Consider the following 21729-nt stretch of genomic DNA (forward strand, 5'->3'; position numbering starts at 1 on the left):
GAATGTAGCCTGACACCACCCCTTTTGAGGTCCAATACATGTTTGCATCCTGTGCTGGGAATCAGCCAGCAACTGACATGGAGGCCTTCAGCAGAGGCCCAATGGCAGACTGTGACAGAGTGAGGGGCTTTAAGTCTAAGGTCTCGTAGGTTCTCACCTCCTATTGCTGCTCTCTCTGGTCCCTTCTTCTGGGTGCTGTGAGAGCAGACTGAACTCACACTTCACAGCTGATAGCTCCCTCACCTACCTCACAGTGTGTGCATGTGTTTGTGTGTATGTGTGTTGTTGTTGTTGTTTTATTTTGAGGTTGGTTGATTGGTTCTATGTAGCCCTGCCTGCTGGAACCTGCTATATGGATGTGGCTGGCTTTGAACCTACAGAGATCTGCCTATTTCTACCTCCTCAGTGCTAGAATTAAATACGTGTGCCACCACTCTTGGTTTATTTATTTCTATAGTTTTGATATAAGGTCTCATGCCGGACTGTCCCTGAACTTGTTACATAGCAGAGGATGACCTAGAACTCGTGGACCTCCTGACCATAGGTGTGTACTCCCACATCCAACTTATGCAGTGCTGACACCCTGGGCATTGTGCATGCACCATCACACACAGCTAATATACTCTAACATGTAACGTGTGTGCGTCCTAGACTTTTAGCTCCTTCCAAATGCTCCTGTCTGACTCTCCTCACCAGTCCTGTCAGTCTTCCAGGATGTGCTTCTAGGCCCTTCTGGAAGCTCTGAGACAGAATGCCCAGTCAGATTCTTTGCCACAGGGAGACATTTAGGGATGCTACACTGGGACTTTAAAGATATCCTCCTCTCTGTATGCAAACCATGCCATCTTATGCAAAGTACCTCACAATGTGCAAATGATTTCACAATAACACTGTCAGCATTCCTGCCTCTAGAGGTCAAAGGGCTCCTGGCCAGCAAGACCCAGCTACAAATCCCGCTTACTCTATACCTTCTTCCCGCCTGGCCTGGAAGCAACACCAACAGAATCTAAGGAATTAAAGGAGCAAGGGTGTGGGGGTGGGGACAGGGACAGGGGCAGTGGTGGTGACAGGAGAGTGAAAAGATCCATTGTTGGAAACATTTTAAAAAGGTGATCTTGTTGGGACGAGAGAGGGCTCAGACCTAAGAACGCTGGCTGCTCTTCCAGAGGATGTGAGTTTTCTGCAATCAAATGATGGTTCACGCCACCTGCATCTCCAGTTCCAGAGAATCTGATGCCCTCTTTCGATCTCCATGGGTTTCTCCTGTATGTGGTGCACATACATACACTTGGGGGTGCTCTCTCTCTCTCTCTCTCCCTCACACACACACACACACACACACACACACACACACACGAATACATGAATAAGACTAGGCATGGTAGCACATGCCTTTAATTCCAGCACTCAGGAGGCAGACACATGTAGGTCTCTTTGTTTGGAGCTAGCCTGGTCTACATACTGGGTTCCTCTTTCTGCCAATAGCGTCCATGTGTGTGAAGTTAGAGTGTTAGGTCTCGGTGTCTGTGTGTAGCAAGGAGTGAATAAAATTATAAAATTGAAGAGTGTCAGGTTAGTGCCACCGTGACACACCTTTAGTCCCAGCACACGGAGTCAGATGCAGGCTCTCTGTGAATTCCAGGCCAACCTGGTCTACATAATGAGTTCCAGAGCAGCCAGGACTACATAGTGAGACCTTGCCTCAAAAAAAGAAAAAAAAAGCCCTTAAGCCCAGTACCTGAAAGGCAGAGGCAAGAGGATCTTTGTGAGGTCTAGCCTGATCTGCCTATTGAGTTCCAAGTCAGTCAGGGGTAAAAAATAGAGACCCTATCTCAAAATCAAAACCAAACCAAACCAACCCTCTCACACACATAAAGAAAAATAAATAATGAATATGCGTGATTATTCATATTATGATGCTACCATAAATTTCCTCAGGAAATCATAAACAGAAAAGAAAAAGTGCCTTTAAAAAAAAAGTTTATTTTTTATTTATATGAGTACACTGCAGCTGTCTTCAGACACACATTAGAAGAGGGCATCGGATCCCATTACAGGTGGTTGGGAGCCACCATGTGGTTGCTAGGAATTGAAGTCAGGACCTCTGGAAGAGCAGACAGTGCTCTCAACAGGCTGAGCCAGCTCTCCAGTCCTAAAGTGCTTTAAAAAAAAAAAAAAAGAGTATGTGCTGTGTGTGCGGAAACAGGCAGGCCTGTGAGTCGGAGGCCAGAGAAGGACACATGGTAAAGATCCTTTCTCAAAATAAATATAAAAAAGAAAACAGTCTGGTTCCACACTTCCTGGGACAAATCACTTACCTCAGTTTCTTAATCTGAACAGCAGATAAATGTGGCAGATAGATTAGTGGTTTGGGGTGTTTTGATTTTTTGGACAGGGTGTCTTGTAGATGAGGCTAGCCTTAGATTTACTATGTAGCTGAGGCTTGCCCTGAAGTCTTGACCTCTTCTGCCCCCACCTTCTGGGTTCTGGGACCCGCGGCCAGCGCCACCAGCCTCATTCTAAACGGGACTCTGAGGGCCATGAATGGAGGCACAGGAGACGCTCAGAAGGATGCCGCGGTGGGAAGGTTTACACAAGGGCTAGATTAAAAACCGTGTGTGCAGGTACCTGAGGAGGGGGCCAAGTCCCCTAGTCAGGTTACAGGCCTTTGAGAGAGAACTTCCTGATGTAGCGCTGGCCCTCTTCGAGAACAACAAACCCTCTTAACCACTGACCGTCTGTCTGTCCAGTCCCAAAGGTTAGATATTAATAGTCATTATATACATAGATGTATATGTTACAAGTATGTGCAAAGAAAATGTTACAGCAAGGCAAAGACCAGAGACCTCAAGAAGCAAGGCATGTCTACCCTGCCTTCCTGCTGAGCAACTGTGAACATTTACTGATGCTTACCAATCATCTGAAGGCCCCAGGACTTGCTGGGCTGAGTGCTGGACAGACAAGGGCCTGCGTGGTGGAATGGGCACTGCTCAGAGCTGCGTGGCCAGGGGATCCCTGGGGTCTGAGCTGCAGGTCTGTTACTCTGCCCCCACTGGAATGTCCACCGCTTTACCTCAACACCTCGTTCCTATTTTCAACACTTTTACCTGAGCACATGACAGACAGACAGGCCTTGCTCTCAGAGCTCAGATGCTAGGACCACCCCTGGGCTCATTACTCGTGACACGGTGGTGTGGCCGTGTGGCTGGCCTGGCCTGGCCTGCTGGTTCTCTGACCCCCCATTTTCCAAGGCTGAGTGCTTCCAGAGTGTGGCCTCTCGAGAGTGAGCACTGGTCCTTCTCATGGCCTCTGTGTGGTTTAGCAAGTGGGTAGCAATGTATTCTAGAAAAGCATTGCCCTGGGTTGCAGCCAAAATGAGGCTCCACCAGGTGCTCCCTGGCTACAGCCAGCCCACCTGTCCCTCAGGAGTGCGGGCTCAGGCCGGCGTGCTCAGAGTGAACAATGCCGTCGGGTTTCTGGGTGCTTTCTTCTCTCGCTCCTGAGCCAGGAGGTGCTAGTAACCTCTCAGAGCTTTGCTCTCTCCCACGCTCAGCAGCTGGTCCACGAGGAAGCAGCGCTCTCCTCTCCTCGGGCTGGCTTCTCCCTCTTTGCCCGAGCTGAAGCCTCCATCTTGTCCTGAGGCCATTGTATGCCACCAAAATCCAGCCTGGCCGGCCATGGTGACTTTAACCCCCAGCATTTAGGAGGCAGAGGCAGAGGCAGAGGCAGATGGATCTGTATGCGTTCAAGCCCTCCCTCTTTCCGGGGCCCTCTCAGACATCCACCCTGAAGGCTCTAATGTCTGAGCATTTTGGGGTCCTTTCTGTCATAGGCTCCTCCTCTATCAGTGTGGCCTCCTAGAAAAGCGAGCTCTGCTGGGCGGTGGCCGTGTGTGCTCTTCATTCCAGCACTCAGAAGGCAACTCTGTGAGTTCGAGGACAGCCTGGCCTACAGAGTGAGTTCTAGGACAGCCAAGGCCACACAGAGAAACCCTGTCTTGAAACTTTACCTGTATGAATAGAACTATACAATAATACCCGCCTTTATGTCCTGGCCCAAGGAAGCCCATCTGGGGCAAAATCATTACACTTTTATGGAAGTCACCTTAGCTCTTTAGGGTCTTCTTTAATTTCTGTGTTTATTTACACTTTTTCTCATGAATAAAACACAATCCTATCTCCTTGTCTCCTTTTTGAAGCAACCAGAATTTTATAATGATTAGCATTTTGGTGGTGTTTTGTTTGTATTCAGTCCTGGGAATCCAAACCAGGACCGTATGCATTCTAGGCAAATATTGTGCCCCCAACCCCCAATCTCTCTCCCTCTCTCTCTCTCTCTCTCTCTCTCTCTCTCTCTCTCTCTCTCTCTCTCTCCCCCTCTCTCTCTGCTTCTCTCTCTGTCTCTTTTTCTCTCTGTCTCTTCCTCCCTCCCTTCTCCCTGCCCTGCCTCCTCTGACCAAGGTCTCACCACAAGTGCCAGACTGACTTGAATTTAATCCTTCCTCAGCCTCCCCTGTGCTAGGCTACAGGTGGGTCAATGCTTTAATATAAGCGTGTGCTTGAACAATGTTGTTTGATTTAACATTTCCTCATAAGGAAAAAGAATTTTAAGTTTTCTTTATTATTTAGATGGTTAAATAATTGTTTTTGTATGTGCCCTGCACAATTATTAAATGTATGTGCATGTGTGTGTGTGTCTGCGTGAGTTGATGTGTGTGATCTTTATGTAGGTGCCCAAGGAAGCCAGTGGGCATCGGCTGCCCCTGTGACTGGAGTTATAAGAAGTTGTAAGCCTGGGTGGAGAGATGGCTCAGTGGTTAAGAGCACAGACTGCTCTTCCAAAGGTCCTGAGTTCAAATCCCAGCAACCACATGGTGGCTCACAACCATCTGTGTATAGCTACAGTGTATTCATATACATAAAATGAATAAATAAACCTTTAAAAAAAAGTTGTGAGCCACCTGGCATGAGTGTGGGAATCCAGTCCAGGGCCTCTCAAGAGCTGTGGTCCAGGGCCTCTCAGGAGCTGCAGTCCAGGGCCTCTCAGGAGCTGCAGTCCAGGGCCTCTCAGGAGCTGCAGTCACTCTTAACCACAGTCCCCTCCAGCCCCATTTAGGAGAACATTGTAAGTAGATCTTTTACATTAAGCTTTGAAAAATATTGGTAGAAAACAAGAAGAAGAATTATTTTTATTATTTATCTTGGTGTTGGAGACAAGTTCTCTCTATGCAGTTCTGACTGTCCTAAAGCTCACTCTGTAGACCAGGCTGGCCTCCAGCTCACAGAGCTTTGCCTGTTTCTGCCTCCCAAGTCCTGTGATTAAAGGTGTGCACGCCACTCCACTATGCTGGGTGTTATTTTTTAATATTCATATTTTTGAATGCCTGCATGAGTTTATGTGTGCCATGAGTAGGCAGGTCCCCTAAAGCTGGAGTTGCAGGTAGTTGTTGGCTGCCTAGTGTGGGTGCTGGGAACAGAACCTAGGTCCTCTGCAGGAGCGACGGGTACTCTACCACTGAGCCTTCTCTCCAGCCCCAAGAAGGCAAACTTTTAATTTAACTGTTTTAATCTTTTCCTTTGCTACCTTGTTTTTGTTTTTTTTTCCCCCCGAGACAGGGTTTCTCTGTGTAGCCCTGGCTGTCCTGGAACTCACTCTGTAGACCAGGCTGGCCTCAAGGTCAGGAATCCACCTGCCTCTGCCTTCCAGAGTGCTGGGATTACAGGCATGTGCCACCACCGCCTGGCTCCTTTGCTACCTTTTAACTAGCTTCATTTTCTGGGGTCTAATAGTTTTCCGACATTCAGTCGAGCCATTTGGTGGCTAATTCCCAGTAGACGCAGTGTAAGGAAGGATCAGCATTGCTCTTCATAAAGATGTGACTTGGCTTGGCTCTGAGAGTCATCTACAAGAAGCCTGTCTTCCCGAACTGGCTTTTTTCCCCCACTACACATGGTAGCCAGTCATTTGTGATATTTTGTACAATTTTGGATCGTTCATATACTTTGTTGAACTAAATGCTACTTCTGTGAATGAATCCACTGAAACTGATTTATCCATGCCAGCTTGGTTATTCCGACATTGGTACTGGCAGTGGGCCTGGGCTCTGGTCATCAAGCCTCAGGACTTTATCTGCTGGCTGACTGCGGCTTTGAAAGGGGAGGCCAGGTGGTTTTCCTCGTGGCTGTTTGGAGTTGGGCATAATGGCCATCCTGCTGCCATTCCTCTTTTGAAGGTCTTGAGTCTGCCAGGTTTAATTTTTTATCCTATTTTTATTGGTTTGTTTGTTGCTGCTTGTCCGGACAGAGGCTCAGTCTACTCCCCACACGAGCTAGAACTCATTACATAGCCCACTAAAGCCTCAAACTCACTGCTGTCCTGCCTCAGACAACCGCTGTGTCTGATAGGGCGACTTCGACTTCGTTTTACCCTAGGAATGGTGTAAAATAGCATCCCACAGCCGTCTGGTCTTCGTTTGCATTTCCCTCCCCTCCCAGGAGGTTGGGCTCCCTTAAATGTTAGCGGGACTGTGTTTTCTCTTTCGTAGTTGCGGCTCTGTTGGATTCCTTGCTCTTTTTCTGACGGTGTGCAGGGGCGCTGTATAGATTTCTGGGGTGTGTCCTCTCAGTGGGTACACTGCACACATCGCTAGTCTGTGGTTCTCTGTTCACTTTCTCTCAGGTGTCTCCACCTTTCTCTTTCCTTCCACCCCTGGGCAGATGTCACTAGATGTGTGTGCGTGTGTGTATACACGCGAGGGCTGTGTCAGAATCTCTATTACCCTGACGACCTTTGTCGCTTCCTTGTCCCCCGAGACTTTGGGGGAACCTTCCCATTGCGGGTGGAGACAGCCTGGTTTGGGGAGCCCTTGCAGGCTTGGGGTGGACAGGATGGCAGGGAGGGTCCCTGCTAGGGGCTGATGACTTCCGCCGCCCAGCTGGGGACCGGCGCTCTCCGCTCCGCTGGGCAGCAGCACCGCGGCTCCGACTCCCCTGGGGTCCGGCGCACGGAGGCGGGGGCGGGGTGGGGATGCGGAAACTGCCGGAGCAGATAAGGCCGGGGTCGGTCCTGCGGCGAGACGTGCGGGGCGCTGCTGGCCCGCCCCGTACCCATTGCCATGGGGGAGGAACTTGGGTGGGGTGAAGGAGACCCCACCTGCGCCACAGAGCCTGACCCACCCTAGGGAGCAGTGGGGGTGGAGCTCAGCCTGTTCCTTGGCCTCTGGACAAGTGGCAAGTGACAGCAGGGCTGCCCCCCCCCCCCGCCCCCAACACACACACACTAGGCTATCTCAGCTGGGAAATACAGGACTGGGAGCTCGCGTCTCCCAGGAAGAGGCCCACTTGGAAGCCCTCTGAGGTTTCGGGCTGGTCTTGACTTTTGGGCCTGACATACCCCAAGGCTCTCACAGCCCCGCCACATCTTCCTGACTGTCAGGGTTCATTGGTCCCCAATGAATGGAGGGGGAGGGGCTTACCGCGGCAAGCAGATTTAGGCTTTGTGGAGTCTCAAGTTTTTACAATTTTGGATGAAGTCTAAGGAAAGGGTTACAAAACCATAAATACAGAATTGCAGACTCTCTTCCAAGGCTAAAGGGCTAAAAGCTAGGAAAGAAGGTCAAGTCCAGTTTCCTTGGGCAGCACCACCCAGAAGCGGGCCTGTGTGTCTCTTCTCAGGGCTTCAGAGACCGCCAGCACCGCTGTCTGGTCAGGGAGACCTAAGGACATCCCGTGGGGTGCAGAAGCAGCAACCTTTATGCCCAGGCAGTGGCCATCAAGAGTACTAGAGCAGTGGAGTATTTGAGGCCAGCAGGTCCAGTCTTTCAAGTCCCACCCTGTCACTCAAGAGTTTCTGGAGGGAGGGGCAGGGAGAGAAGAAAGCCTTTTGTCCTTCCTTGAAGTGCAACCAAACTGGATCTGAACAGGAAGGGGCTTCAGGGCCCAGGCAGGTAGTGGGGTGAGGGGATAGGGCCCCCTGACTCCTGGCCTGCTGGGGGAGTGCCGCTAACACCTGATGTTAGAGGCTGAGAGAGCATGCAGGAAGGGGGGCGTTGGCTGCTGCTAAAGCCAGGTTCTCTTCCAGGACATTCCAGACCAGCTGGCCTCCCAGCTCTAAGATCAGGTAACATCCTCAGGGGCTGCTCTCAGCCACGGAACTAGACTTTAAAAGCTACAAATGTGGCCAGGCACAGAGGCATACCCCTTTAATCCCGCACTCAGCAGATCTCTCTAAGTTTGAGGTCTACTTAGTAAATTAAAGGCCAGCCAGGGCTAGGTAGATTCTGTCTCAAAAACGAACAAACAGGAGCTCTTGCAGCGGATCTGGATTCAGTTCCTATCACCCACTTGTTTACATTTGGAATGCATATTTGCAGTTTACAACAGTATCTAACTCCAGTCCCAAGGAGTCCGAGCAAGGCATGCACAAACATATATGCAGCCAGAATATCCGACACATAAAATAAAGTCAAACAATCCAAAAATCTTACAAGCGTTTGGTGTCGATGCCTGGAGTCCAGGCACTGGGAATACACCTTCCTCAGCCAGTTAGTGTCCTGTAGAGCAGCATTTCTCAACATGTGGTCACGATCCCTCTGGGGGTCAAATGACACTTTCACAGGGGTCGCCTAAGACCATCGGAAAACACAGATATTTACAGTACAATTCATGACAATAGAAAAATTACAGTAATGAAGTAGCAATGAAAGTAATTATATTTGGAGGACTCCAATTTTATTTGGAGTCAGTTCTCTCCTCCAACATGGGGGTCCTGGGGACTGAACTCAGGTTGTTGGGATTGCTGGCAAGAGCCTTTTCCAGATGCGCCATCTCAACGGCCCCATTTTGTTTTCCTGATGAAGTCTCACGTGGCCCAGGCTGCTCTTGCACTTGTGTGGTTGAAGATGGCTTTGAACTTCCGAATTTCCTGTCTCCACCTCTCAAGTGCTGGGATCACAGGCATGTATTGCTATGTTCCAGTCGCATTCTGGCCTTTATAATCTCTGTTTTCCTTACACGTGAGACTGTTTCCCCAAGCCCAGCACTGAAGCAGAGCGCTGGGAAGACATGACCCCTGGCCCGGCTGTCCGCTCATTGTTTGCACAGCCTTTATCCTGGACTGGCGAGCAGGAGGACTCGCTATCTCCCTTCTGCAGCATAGATCACCTGGCTTCAGTCATTCCTCTGCTCTGAGCCTCAGTTTTCTCACCTGTAAGATGGAGCTAATCTTGCACCTGTACGAATTAAAGATGCTGTCTGTCTAAATGGGCTACTGAATGCCACGGGTCATCTAAACAGACATGGTGAGTAAGAAGACATAGGGAAAAGCAGAAGCTTAGGCCTTTGAGGTCTCTGTTCCCAGGGGGGAGCGAGCCCCTTGGTCGAGGGCTGAGAAGCCCCGCTTGGGCATTCTCCCAAACCAGGAAAGGTCAGAGCAAGGCCAGGGGCCCTGGGGTGCTCAGAGAAGAATGGGGAGCCAAGCTCCTCACCTAAGTCAGTCAGGTGTGTGGGGAGGAAGTGCAGATTTCTGAGAGGAGGCAGGAAGAAGGCTGCGATGAAGCTGGCCTCAGGGTGGCTGGAGGCCGCACTCCAACCCCTGCTAGTCCCTCACTGTGAACGTTTGAAACAAGCATCCCCCACCTTCCCAATCTGAGGCTGAGGGGTGGGTCACTTCTCACGGGTCATTCACCGAGTGTATTCCATGGTCTGTTGGGCTGACAAGGTTGCTAGAGAGATGGTGTAACCTGTTCTCTTGCTGAGGAAACCAAGGTGGCACCAAAGAATGTCAGTAACCACCACTACCTCGCAAGAGCTCCACGTGGGCGGGCGGCAACTGCATCGATGGCACTGTGACACTGAGGCCTGAGGAGAAGTGGCTCATGGTAAAAGCAGTAATCACTCGTTCACATTAGAAGGCCTTCAGGAGAGGCACCTGGTGTCCCTTTGCCTGTACCCCAATAACACCAATAGCATGGAGACAAGGTTCATATGAGACCCCCCAATATATATATAAAGGTGCTGTCTGTCTAAATGGGCTGCTGAATGCCACAGGTCATCTAAATAGATATGGTGAGTAAGGTGAAATATTTTATATATATATATATATATATATATATATATATATATATATATAAAAAAAATTTCTTGTCTTACCATTCATATACACAGCCATAGTTTTCATAATTTTTTTTGTTGTTCATTTTTTGAGTCAGGGTTTTCTTTGTGTAACCCTGGCTGTCCTGGAACTCACTCTGTAGACCAGGCTGGCCTTGAACTCAGAAATCCACCTGCCTCTGCCTCCCAGAGTGCTGGGATTACAGGCGTGCGCCACCACTGCCCCGGCTCTTTTTTTTTTTTTTTTTTTTTTTTTTTTTTTTTTTTAAATATAAGTACACTGTAGCTGTCTTCAGACACACCAGAAGAGGCTATCAGATCTCATTACAGATGGTTGTGAGCCACCATGTAGTTGCTGGGATTTGAACCCATAGAAGAGCAGTCAGTGCTTTTAACCACTGAGCCATCTCTCCAGCCCCTTGGAACTCATTCTATGGACCTGCCTGGTCTCAAACTTACAGATTCACGAGTCTCTGCCTCCAGAGTGCGGGCATGAAGGGTGTGTGCCACCACTGCCTAACTTCACCCTTCATAATATCCCCTACTTTAGTAGACCCTCCCCTTTCAACCTTTTGCCTAAGTGGGCAATTCAGAGACACCACAGCTCCCCTCCTATGGCTGTGTATGTTCTGTGTCTACACCTTGAACCCCAGGGAACAAGAGCTGAGAGAAAAGCAAGGAACAAAACAAAACAAAACAAAACAAAACAAAACAAAAGCTAAGGTAAAGTCCTGGTCATTGCACAGGGCCAGCTCTGCCTCTGCCCCTGCCCCCTGCCTTAGCCATCTTCTCTCACAGATGTTTGTCCATCCAGCCCCAAGAATCTTATTCACAGCTCTCAGGATGCTCTGCCCCTCACTTTGTCCCATGAGGTCCTTGGTCCGCCACTCATCTGCACGACTTTTTGCCACGCAGCCTGGCACTTACCGTCCAAGGATTGACACACAGCCCGGGGATTTCTAGACCTCTTAGGAGGAAATTTGGGCCCAAGTTTCCTAGTCCGGGGCGACTAGCCCCAGAGATCAGTGAAGAGGGTTGTTGGGGAGGAGGCTCTGGGATGGTGAGGTACCAAAGCTTCAGAAGAGATCTGGACGCTGGCAGGAAGAAGGAGGGAAGGCTCGGGTGCCCAGGCTGCTGCCTGGCAGGTCCCCGTGCCCAGGCTAGGGAAGTTTGCGATTTCTCCTGCTTCGACTTCCCCCTTTGATTTATTATAGCCATGAAATGCTCTGCTCTCTTCTCTTTTCCTTGCTGTACCCCGGGGTTGGAGGAACACAGGCCTCCCCAGGCCCCAGGATTCAGCCTTACTGGACTACCATCTCTTTCCAAAGGCAGGGCATGGGGACCAGGACTGAGAGGTGAGTTGGGCAGGCAGGGCAGGATGGGAGGAGCCACGGCCTCTCCAAAGCAGGCCACCCCAGGGTGGGCAAAGTATTATCTGGACAGAGGGTAAAGTAGGTTTAGACTTGACAGCAGCAGCTTCCTGAAGTAGGGACAGCAGGCTCGAGGCTAACGATCTTGGTAAGGCTTAGAAATAGAGCCTGGCTAGGGCCTGAAGACCAGGCATCTCCAAATAGCAAATCCCACGTCTGAGACATGGGTTCTCTAGGACCCCTGGCACCAAGTTCTGATTTAAGTATAGCCACAATAGGCCTGTCTCAGGCCAGCTTGGGTACTGGACTGAGAACCTTGAAGAAAAATGGCCTGAGGTCTGAGGGCCCAGAAAACTCTAGGCTCTTTTAGGTCACAATGGGACATCACCCTAACCCCTGCACATGAAAGCCAGGGTCTGTGTCTGCTCCTCTGCAGGCCTGGTGGCAGGAGCGTTTCTCCCAGGCCCTGTGTGGTGCCTGTGGTAATGGGGCTGTTGGCGTTTTGCAATGGGCAGGGGGTGGGGAGGCAGCGCACACACGCTTCCTGTGGTGACTGCGCGCTTCCTGTTTTCTCAGGCACCGGCCTTGCTCTTGCTGCTGCCGATGTGGAAACAGGGGCAGCTGCAGCCAGGGCGGCTCCAGGCTGGGCACTCTGACCCTGCCCAGAAGGGAGTGAGGGGCCCACCACCCTTAGATGTAAGGACTGGATAGTCATAGTCCTAGCTCGCCCAAGGGAAAGGCCAGGCATGCATGGTTCTGGACAAGCTGGGAGCACAGGAGGTCAGCACCTAGGGGCAACACCTAGGACACATGGTTCTGGGTTTGGTTGTCTCTCCAAATGCCACTGTCAGCTCCTCCCATGCTCCAGCCCGTGGTTTCTGGTTTTGTGCAGGGTCATGGCAGCCATGATGTACAATCCCTAACCCACACTGGCCCCACATGGCATTGGGGACAGCACTGAAGCTGAGTCCCCCAAAGGTGGAGCCAGGCATAGACCTTGGCAGGAAAGGGGAAATTGTAAGACAGGAGGAGTGTAGGGCAGGGGGGACCTGTCAGAACCAAGGACGTCCTGGTGTTGGTGGGACAGAGGGACAATAGTGGGGATGGACTTGACGCAGAAGGACACTTCTATCCCTGCAGATGCTGGAAAGTGTCTGAGAGCCCCACATCCTTCTTCAGAAGACTAGTGGTCAGATGCAGGCTTCCTCTCTCCCAGGGACATGGAGACCCACACGATGTACGACCCAGGAGCCCCGGCCCTAGCTGTCCGTCAGCCTGCTTGCTGGGCTGAGATGAGGTGTTGCCATTAGGGGCAGGCCTTGATTTGACTTTGCCTCTTCCCGAAGCTGTTTGTTTGGCTTCTGGGCGGGTATTTCGAGAACTGGAGGGAATGACTGTGCGCCGGGAGGAGCTTCTGGCCTCTGAAGGAGGCTGAGGCTCAAGCCCATGGACATTGACCAACTTGTGGACTGAGCGAGCCACCCTGTTGGTCCAGGATGTGTGCCCCATAGGAAGCTCCCCTCCAATCCTAAGATTTGCTAATCACGCAGTGGGACCCAGTTGAAACTTCAGAAGTCTCTGATCCTGAGACTCAGGCTAAGAGACCTTTGGGCCAGCCTGGCCTCTCCAGTGCTGTGCCCTGGGCCTGCCCGAGTGCTGAGTTGGCGACTCAGCAGCTGTCCTGGCCACGGAGACCCAGTTATAAATAAGCGCCATCTGGCCAGGTCATCAAGTTCTGCAGATCCTCCAGTCCAGCTGCATTACCTCAGCGACCACAGGTCGCGCTGCCCAGTGCTGGGCTCATCAGAACCCACCCGCTCTGACCGGGAGCGGAGTGTGACCCTCGAGTCTCAGGCTTAAACCTCTGCAAGGCCCTCGGACCCAAGCCTCCCTGGACACGGGTCACAGAGGGGCAGGGCGCATCCTGCCTGCACAGAGCCAGAGTGGGCAGCTATTTACAAACCGAAACCAGGCGAAGTGAAGTGGCTGTGGCCAAAGTGGCTCCAGGTCCCCAGCCCCCTCTCCCACTCCATCCCCACTGGCCCAGCCCCCTCTCCCCATGGCTTCCTCTTTCCTTCCCCAGCACAGCTCCCCAACCTCCCACTGCCTGGTCAGCTCTAGATTCCCTGCAAGCACCTCACGGTGACCTCTAACTCCCACAGTCCATTTCTGGGGGCAGGGGGGGGTCACCTTCTTTTCATCCCAGGACCCCAACAATCAGAGCTCCCGGAGTCCCTCCCTCCCACCAGCCTCAGCTCACCCTGGGCTGCACGAACTCATTCCCACAGTTCTCGGTTCCCTTTCACGCCTGGAAAAGCTCCAACCTCAATGGCCGCCACAGTGTTTCTGGCCCCCGCCCAAGGGCGGCTGCTCTGGCCGTTCTTAACCTTCATGATGGACAAGCAAGGGTCAAGAGATCTAGCAGGCTCGGGTGGTACTGGAGTTCCTGCGGCCCTGGCAAGGCACGCTTCCTGGCAAGAAACCCTGGGCATCACTCTGCTCAGATTGGATTTCAGCCCCTTAGATCAGGCTTGCCAGGCTCCCAGGCGTTTGTGCGGGGCAGACTTGAGTTGAGATAGCTAGGACCACAGTCCAGCACTGCCTAGGAACTAGCAGCAGGTTGGTCCTTCAAAATAGACAAATAATTGACAACATAAACCCATTACTTGGAGGCTGAGTAGCCCAGTGGGTAGTGCGCGTGTCTAGCACGAAGCCCTGATGTTGGTCCCCAGCACTGTACGAACAGTCTCGGTGGCACATGGGTGCACGAGGATCAGAAGCCCAAGTCCTCTAATAAGTCCCACGTTCAGCGGAGAACCTCTACTGAGGTAGACAGCCTCCCCACACCGAAACAGCAGCCTAAAGCTCACAGTCACCTATTTGTCTTGGAAACAAAACAATCTCCTTATCTCCTTATCCGGGACAACAGGCCCCGGGAGGAAGCCATGCATCCAGGGGCAGGCCTTTTGGAAGCATCTCGATGGACATGGCCTCTCCTTTGCCTGCCCTGCTCCACTCTTCAGTCTCCCTCCTGGCAGGATAGTGACAAGGCCAGAGAGAGAGGTCCTGAGGAGAAAGCAGGCCTTAGAGCCTGGAACTTGTCACCTTCCCTGGCTGTATATCACTCATGCCCGGCACCCCCCCCCCCGGCCTTCTCCGCTCCCCCAGTCCTCCTTTCTCGCCAGGTCCTGGCTGGGGGAAGGCGCCAGTCTGAACTTGGTTGGTTCACAGAGAGCTGACGGAGCCCTTCCTGTCTCCTCTGATTCCTCACAAACATTTAGTTAGCCTGCCGTGCCAGCTATGTCAGGTGCCCAGTGTCTCTACTGCTGAGACTTTCCTTTGACCCCAGAAACTTATAATCCAACGGGCAGATGAGCTACGCAATCCCAAGAGCTTCAAAAGAAGGCTGTGGAGGGAACAGCAGAGCAGTGAGGATTGCTTGGGATGGGGAAGGGGGTGCAGGAGAGGGGCTACTTGGGATGGCCCATGCGTGACAGCAAAGTAAGGAGGATGGGTTCTCCATGCTGAGTCACGCGCCTCAGATTCAGCCGTTCCCAGGGTCTGGCTGCCTTTCCTTGCTTTTGACTTTGCTGAATTCCTTACCAACCTACCAAGGCCCGCGGACGCACCATAGCACGTGTGTCACACACACCAGGCCTGGCCTGGCAGCTCCTCACCTCCCTCCTCTTTCCAGAGCCTGAACAGAACCGGAGGCCAGGTCTCCTTGTCCGCCATACCCTCGCCAGCCCCACCCGGGCGGGCGTCTGCTCCCAGCCTCCAGCCCCCTTTGTCCGGTGCTCTGAAAAGCACCGTTTCCCTTTTCTGGGTGACCACACACCATGTACAGGGAATTTCCATTGTAGCCTGCGGAGTGTCTGATTCACTCAGGCCCCTTACAAAGTTAACTCCTTGCAGGTCGCCATCTTGGCTCTCTCCCACCCAAGCTGCTAGCCTTGGGTAGCTGTGCTGACCTTAGGCCTCACAGAATGGAAGCTGAGCTCGGAAACTCCACTGAGCACCCTCATTCACCCTGTCACAAAACCCCAAACATACACCCTCAAGCAACTTCCCAGACATCGAAGGATTGGAGTGGGGCAAACCTGCCCCTTTCCACCTGTGTGGCCTGAAGCGAGGACATTGCTTACCCATAGCAGAAGCAACTCCTGTCCTAGTCTTACTGAAAAGACAAGTGTGCGGGGCACACAAGAGGAGCACGGTCCTACTTGTCCGTCTTTCTAAGGAGCCCACTCCTCTGATCAGAGTCCCTGCTCCAGACCAGGCCCTCTGGGCTGGCTCGCTCTTTCTGAGAGCAGAGGGTTCAGAGACACTGCCTTTAGGTTGGTGTCTCCCAGCTCTTCTTTTCCAGTTCTCTGGCTTTTTTTTTCTTAGAAACTCTTAGGGAACTGAGGACTAAGCAAGATGCTGAGCTCTGGGGACAGGACCAAGTCTTCTTTCCGGCAGCTTGAGATGCCGGGCATGCATGCCTCACCCAGACTCTGCGCCTACCACCTGGATTAGCCTTGAGAAATCCCCACCTCCATTTCTAGAGGTATCTTCTATTATTGCTCCCATCTGGGGACAAAGAGCCTGAGGTCCCTAGAAGTGGGCTCCTTGCTCTCAGCCATGTGGAGAATGAGGTATAGGGACAGGAGCCACACTGCAGGCCTCAGAAAGCATTGGCAGAAGCCAATGAAAGAAGCACACACTAAGTGGACTTTCGTCTTGGAAACAAGGCTAGGAAGTGGTTCTTGTTGACGTCTCTCTGTAGCTTAAGCTCTGGAGAGGGGAAGGAACTCAGAAGGCCAAGCGGCCAATCCGTGGGGCTTGGGGGGAGAACCCTTGGAGCTAGAGATGGGATGGTGGAGGGGGATCCATAGAGGAGGGGGGGCTGAGTGGGGAAGCAGCTCCCGTCCTCAGTGAGCAAGCTGGGGTGTGGTGCTGCCCGTGGTGAGCAGACGGAAGTCGCTGTGGGTGGCGGTGGGTTTGAGGTGCCTGAGACTGAGTGATGTGGCCAGGAGGTGAGCGCTCCGCATCTGCAGGCCTGGTCAGCAGGAGACGGGGTACAGTGAGATTCAGACGAGTGTGGGCTGATCTAGACATGCGTAGCTCTTGCTCCCTGGTACTGGAACATAGGGAATATGTACTGGAACATACTGGAATAGGACAGGAGGAGAAACTGAGGCAAGGCTTGGGAAAGACAGGGCAAACTGAAAGGAAGGGCACTCTGGAGGAGTGTCCAGTAGGGTGTGGAAGAGGCCGAGAGTCTGTGAGCAAGGCCTGTGGGAGATTGAGAAAGAGGTTCTGGGAAGGTTGAGTAGTGTCTTCTGGTTGGCACGGGGGTAGGGCTAGCTGGACTCCCAGCGTGGAGGCTCCAACACAGGCCTCCAAGGAATGGGCTTCAGCTCTGGACAGACAAGAGCTAAAGAAGACGTTCAGATAGGGAAAGACACAAGAAGGCAAGAGGTGAGGCAGCTGCAGGAGGCCAGGCCCTGGGGCTCTCAGAGCTGCAGGCACCTCTGCCCCAGCGCCAGCCACGTGTGTGCCCATGGCATGATTCGAATCTCTTTGACCCCAATCTCTCACCTGCAAAATAGCACTGATAAGTCCTGCCTCGTGGAACCACAAGAAGGTCGCGGGAGCTAACACTGGCGTACAGTAAAACGTAATAAATGCCAATTGCCCACAATACTCGAAAAAGCACTGGGGAGAGGCTTTTTCTCCTGTCATTTTGATCTGGCTTGGCTGAGTAATTCTGCAAGATATAAAGCCACTTCAGAGGCTCAGTTGTCTGCTACCAGGAGGACGATAATGGAGGTGACTTCAGATTTTGATGGGTGAGATTGTACCTGCCACCATGCCCACAATCAGAGTCAAGGCCAAACTTCAGTCCCCTGTCCTGTTTGACCTCCCCTCTGGGTCTAGGTCTTAGTGCTCTTCTGCTGTTCCCACAACTGATGGCCCAGTGTTGACACTGGGTGGCCCCAGTCCTTGGAACACATCTCTCAGGAACCCTGTGCGTTCATTCTCTCCCAAGTCCAGGGCTGGCTCAGATCTACCATTCTGCCTCGCTGGTCCCCGCCCCGCTCTTGAGCCTCCTTTCCCAGACGCATGCCTGCTTTCTCTACGGCTCCTTTGCTTTTAACAAGCAGTGGAAGTCACCGCCCCTCTACTGTTTGAAGATTCCTGCCTCTTCTGGTCACTTGGCATCTAGAGAACCCAGGTAAAATTTTGTTGACTATCTTAATGTTCTCAAGAGCCAACCCAATGTTGTGACCAAAACTTTCGGAGCTCTGAGGGCCCAAATAACACAGGCTGGGGCCCCAGGAGCCTCCCTAGTGTCTCAACCGTGAGAGGAAGTTGCAAGACGGCCATTTCAGTACACGGGCTCAGCTCTTTACGGTCAGCCTTCCCAGCCCATGATGGGAGGTCTGTGTTTTCACACGCATCTTGCCAAAGCTCCTGGGGTTCTGCACATAACAAAGTGGGAAGGGGAATTCTCACACTTCTTAGTCCTTTGGGCTGAGATGCCGGGCCAGGGAGGTTTCAGGAGGGTTTGCAGTTTCAGGACTCCAGTTTCAGGTTGCTGGCCTACTCTGGGATTGCCTTAACACCCTGTCCACCCCCATCAGCAACCAGCCCAGAGGGGACAGCGGGATATACAACCACCAGGCTGCCTGCTCTCCCTGTCACTCTGCAGGCCAGCCCCTTGTCTAGCATTGGGGGAAGCAGCACGGTCATGTGTGCTGCTAATAGGATGATAAATAGGTACAATTTAGTTGTGGGAGACAGGGCAATACCTATCTGTCTATCATTTCTCTCAGAATTAAAAACGTACTGCCCTTTGACCTTGTAATTCAAGTGTTAGACATTTTTGCTAGACACATCCCCGCATGTGTATAAACTAATGTGTTTTATCAACAGCAGCCCCGGTTAGAGCAGCAAAAGATGGCTGAACAGAGCTGGGTAATCTGGGAGGCAGAAACAGAAGACCTGTAAGCTCAAGTCCAGAAAAGAGAAAGACTAAAGAAAGAAAGAAAAACCTAAATCGATAAGGACCTGGTTACAGAAACTGTGACCACGAGACACTGTCCAGCCACACCAGGCACCACAGCGACATGTATCCCCAGGGCTGCAAGAGTGACACCAAAGTTCCTGCAGTTCTCTTCTACTCTCTTTCTGTTATGAAAATAAATTATGAAGCCAGTCTAGGTTACACAGTAAGTTCCAGGCTAACCAGACCGGCGTGGTCTCAATTAGTAAGTAAGTAAATAAAGTGAAAAATGAAAATGTACTCTTAAAGATGTTTATAGGAAGAGCAGACAGGATGAGGCTGCAACTCAGAGCTCTTGGCCGGTACTTGTGAAACCTTTATTTCAATCCCCAGTATCACGAAGAAGCTGGACTAGAGGCCCAGGCTGGGAAGCCCAACTCCTGGAGAGGATGAGATGGGTGTGTGGGGGTGGGGTGGGGTGGGGGTGGGGGTGGCAGGAAGTTCCAGGCCTTCTGGGCAATTTAGTGACATTTTGTTTCATATTAAACTGTAAAAGGAAGGGTGGAAGATATAGCTCAGCTGTGGAGGCCTTGCCTGGCTTAGTGCAAGACAGAAAGAAAAATCAAGGAGATAAAGTTAGGGTACAGTTCCTTCTAGAAGGAAATGGGGGGAGGCACGCAGGGCATGTTTCTCGTTCATGTCTTGACCTGGGCAGTTATGTCACAGGTGTTAACATCACAATTATCTCTCACATTGTATCTCACGCAAATGCTCTATATTGTCTTAGGAGTGGCATCCCATACTCTGCAGATGCACAGCTGGATGAGGTGACACACATCCATTGTCTTGCTACTGCTACTTTAGTTCTGGGTTTTTCTTTTTTCCTTCAGTACCTAGGACTCAAACTCGGGGCCTTGTGCATGTTAAGGAAGCACTCTAAACACGGGGGTACAAGCCGGGTGGTGGTGGTGCATGCTTCTAATCCCAGCACTCTGGGAGGCAGAAGCAGGTGGATTTCTGAGTTCGAGGCCAGCCTGGTCTACAGAGTGAGTTCCAGGACAGCCAGGGCTACACAGAGAAACCCTGTCTTGAAAAACCTAAAAAAAACCAAAAAACAAAAAACAAAAAAAACCAAAAAAAAACCAAACAAACAACAACAACAAAAAAACCCATGGGGATGCAACTTCAGCTGTAGTCCTTGCTACTTATGAAATTGAGGGTCACTTGAGCCCAGGAATTTGGGGATAACCATCACAAGACACCATCTCAATAAAATGAACGTGGTTATTTGTTTTACAAATATTTAGTGTGTGTGCATTGTGGCTCGGGGTGGGGGCGTGCACATGTGTGGAGGTGTGCACATGTGTGGAGGTGAGAGGAACTCTCATTTGTGAGTCCTTTGCCCCTTCCACCATCAGGCGGGTCCCAGGGATCTAAGCTAGGTTGTCGAGGCCTTTACCACTGAGCTATTTCACTTGCCCTATTTTTTTTTAAACAAACTACATTTTTTTCTTGTATTACCATGCTATGTTCCTGGTAAAGTAATCATAAGTTGGAAATGCTTAAGTTAGAAATGTATGTAATAGAGCAAGCCAGCAGCCTCAGCAAGTAACCTGTGTAACCTGCTCGAAATGCGTAACCTGAACTCAGTCTGGGAACATACGCGGTAGAAGCAAGCAGATTCCACTAAACTGCCTTCTAACCTCCACACTTGGGCCAGGGCACACATGCCTGCCACATCAAACACATAATAAAAACGCAATGTGTTCAGGCCATGTTGGTGCACTGTTAATTCCAGTACTCAGGAGGCAGAGGTAGGCTGATCTCTGAGATGGAGGCCTGCCTAGTTTTCAGAGGGAGTTTAGGACAGCCAGGGCTGCACAGAAAAACCCTGTCTCTGGGTGGGAAATGCATGTAAAGGGCTGGAGAGATGGCTTAATGTTTAAGAGTGTGCATTGCTTTTGCAGAGGACAAAAATTCAATTCCCAGCACCCATGTCAGGAGGCTCATAATACCTGTAACTTAAGCTCTAGAGGATATGACATCCTCTTCTGATGGCTGAGGGAACATGCACTCATGTGTATATTATACACACACACACACACACACACACACACACACACACATCATCATCATCATCATCATCAACAACAACAACAACTCAAAAAGAAAAATAATTTAAAACTTTGTTTTTCTCTTCTGCTCTCTGGAGGCTCCAATATTTTTGGTTCCAAACCAATTTCCTGCCAACAAAGAGTGAGTCAAAAGCACTGTCCAACAAGAGGCACCTGGGGACCTGCAGAAAGCCCAGGACACTCTTCTGGAGAGAAGGGGCGGGGCTGGGCTCCCTTCTCTGAGGTCTGCTTACCTGCAGCTCTCTGAGGTCCCACATTTCTTTATTTCTCTGTGTCTTCCTCCCCCCCCCATTGTCAGCTTCCTTCCCCTCCTCTGGCCTTTGCATTTTGTCTCTCTTTCCCTCCCTGGAGTATCAGACCCCCTCTTCCTCCTGGGAAACCTGAACCTGTCCAGAGCCCACTCCTCTACCCATAAGCTGTGTGACCCTCTTTCAGTCACAGATCTGGGTCTCAGTTTAACAGGTTGCTGTCTTAGTCCCATGGGATCCTAAGGATGGAAACATCCAGCTTAGTAACAGATCCCAGACCCCTAAACCAACAGTTTTCCCTGTCACGTTTGCGTGTGTGTGTGTGTGTGTGTGTGTGTGTGTGTGTCCATGTGTGTCCATGTATATAGAGGCAAAAAGTCACTCTTTTACCAACCTCTACAGTTTCTCAGGACATTGCCTGCCTTGTTTTTTGAGACAGGGTCCCTCACATGTCTGGCTAGGACGATCCCTCCTGTCTCTCTCTTCAGTGAAGGGTTTATAAGGTATACACCATTCCCTGCTTTTTATGTAGGAGCTGGGATTGAACTCAGCCCTTGCAAGTGAGTGCTTTACCAACTGAGCTATCACCCTCATCTAAGCGCCTTTTAGTTAACGTGGGTTGTGCATTCGCAGACTTCCTCTATTGCCCACGATTTAAAACTATCCCAGCACCGCTACTCCACGCACGACCTGTGAGGACGAAACTCCCTGAAAACCGAAAACATCTTGTTTGTACATTTAGCTCAACACCACAACAGCAGTCTCAAGTGTTTCTCTTAGTGACTGGGGTCAGGCCAGGAGCCTTCCTGTGGGTCCTAGGTGCCCTCTGTGAGGCGCGAGGTTTGACTTGGGCTTTCTTAGAGTCTAAGATTCTGA

General features: G+C 51.3%; 1 protein-coding gene and 1 long non-coding RNA gene across 4 annotated transcripts in view; one reads left to right on the forward strand and one right to left on the reverse strand.

Annotated features, from left to right (window-relative positions):
- Positions 1–8687: 8687 nt before the first annotated feature.
- On the reverse strand, positions 8688–13914 carry LOC127685605 (uncharacterized). Of its 2 annotated transcripts, none has more exons than XR_007977892.1 (2): positions 13740–13914; positions 8688–9204 (listed from the first exon to the last, which is right to left on the reverse strand). It is a non-coding gene; the product is annotated as an uncharacterized LOC127685605 (long non-coding RNA). The 2 variants fall into 2 exon arrangements; XR_007977893.1 differs by lacking the exon at positions 13740–13914 and adding an exon at positions 11037–11261.
- Spi1 (Spi-1 proto-oncogene) overlaps positions 11362–21729 on the forward strand; it is a 34482-nt gene continuing 24114 nt past the window's right edge. The window contains exon 1 of one of the 2 annotated variants that reach the window (XM_052182921.1): positions 11362–11464. The gene's annotated coding sequence lies outside the window, so the exon portion shown is untranslated. The remainder of the gene's footprint in view (positions 11465–21729) is intronic. The other variant, XM_052182922.1, reaches the window with a different exon arrangement.

This window comes from Apodemus sylvaticus, chromosome 5 (assembly GCF_947179515.1).
Source record: "Apodemus sylvaticus chromosome 5, mApoSyl1.1, whole genome shotgun sequence".
Classification (NCBI taxonomy): domain Eukaryota; kingdom Metazoa; phylum Chordata; class Mammalia; order Rodentia; family Muridae; genus Apodemus; species Apodemus sylvaticus.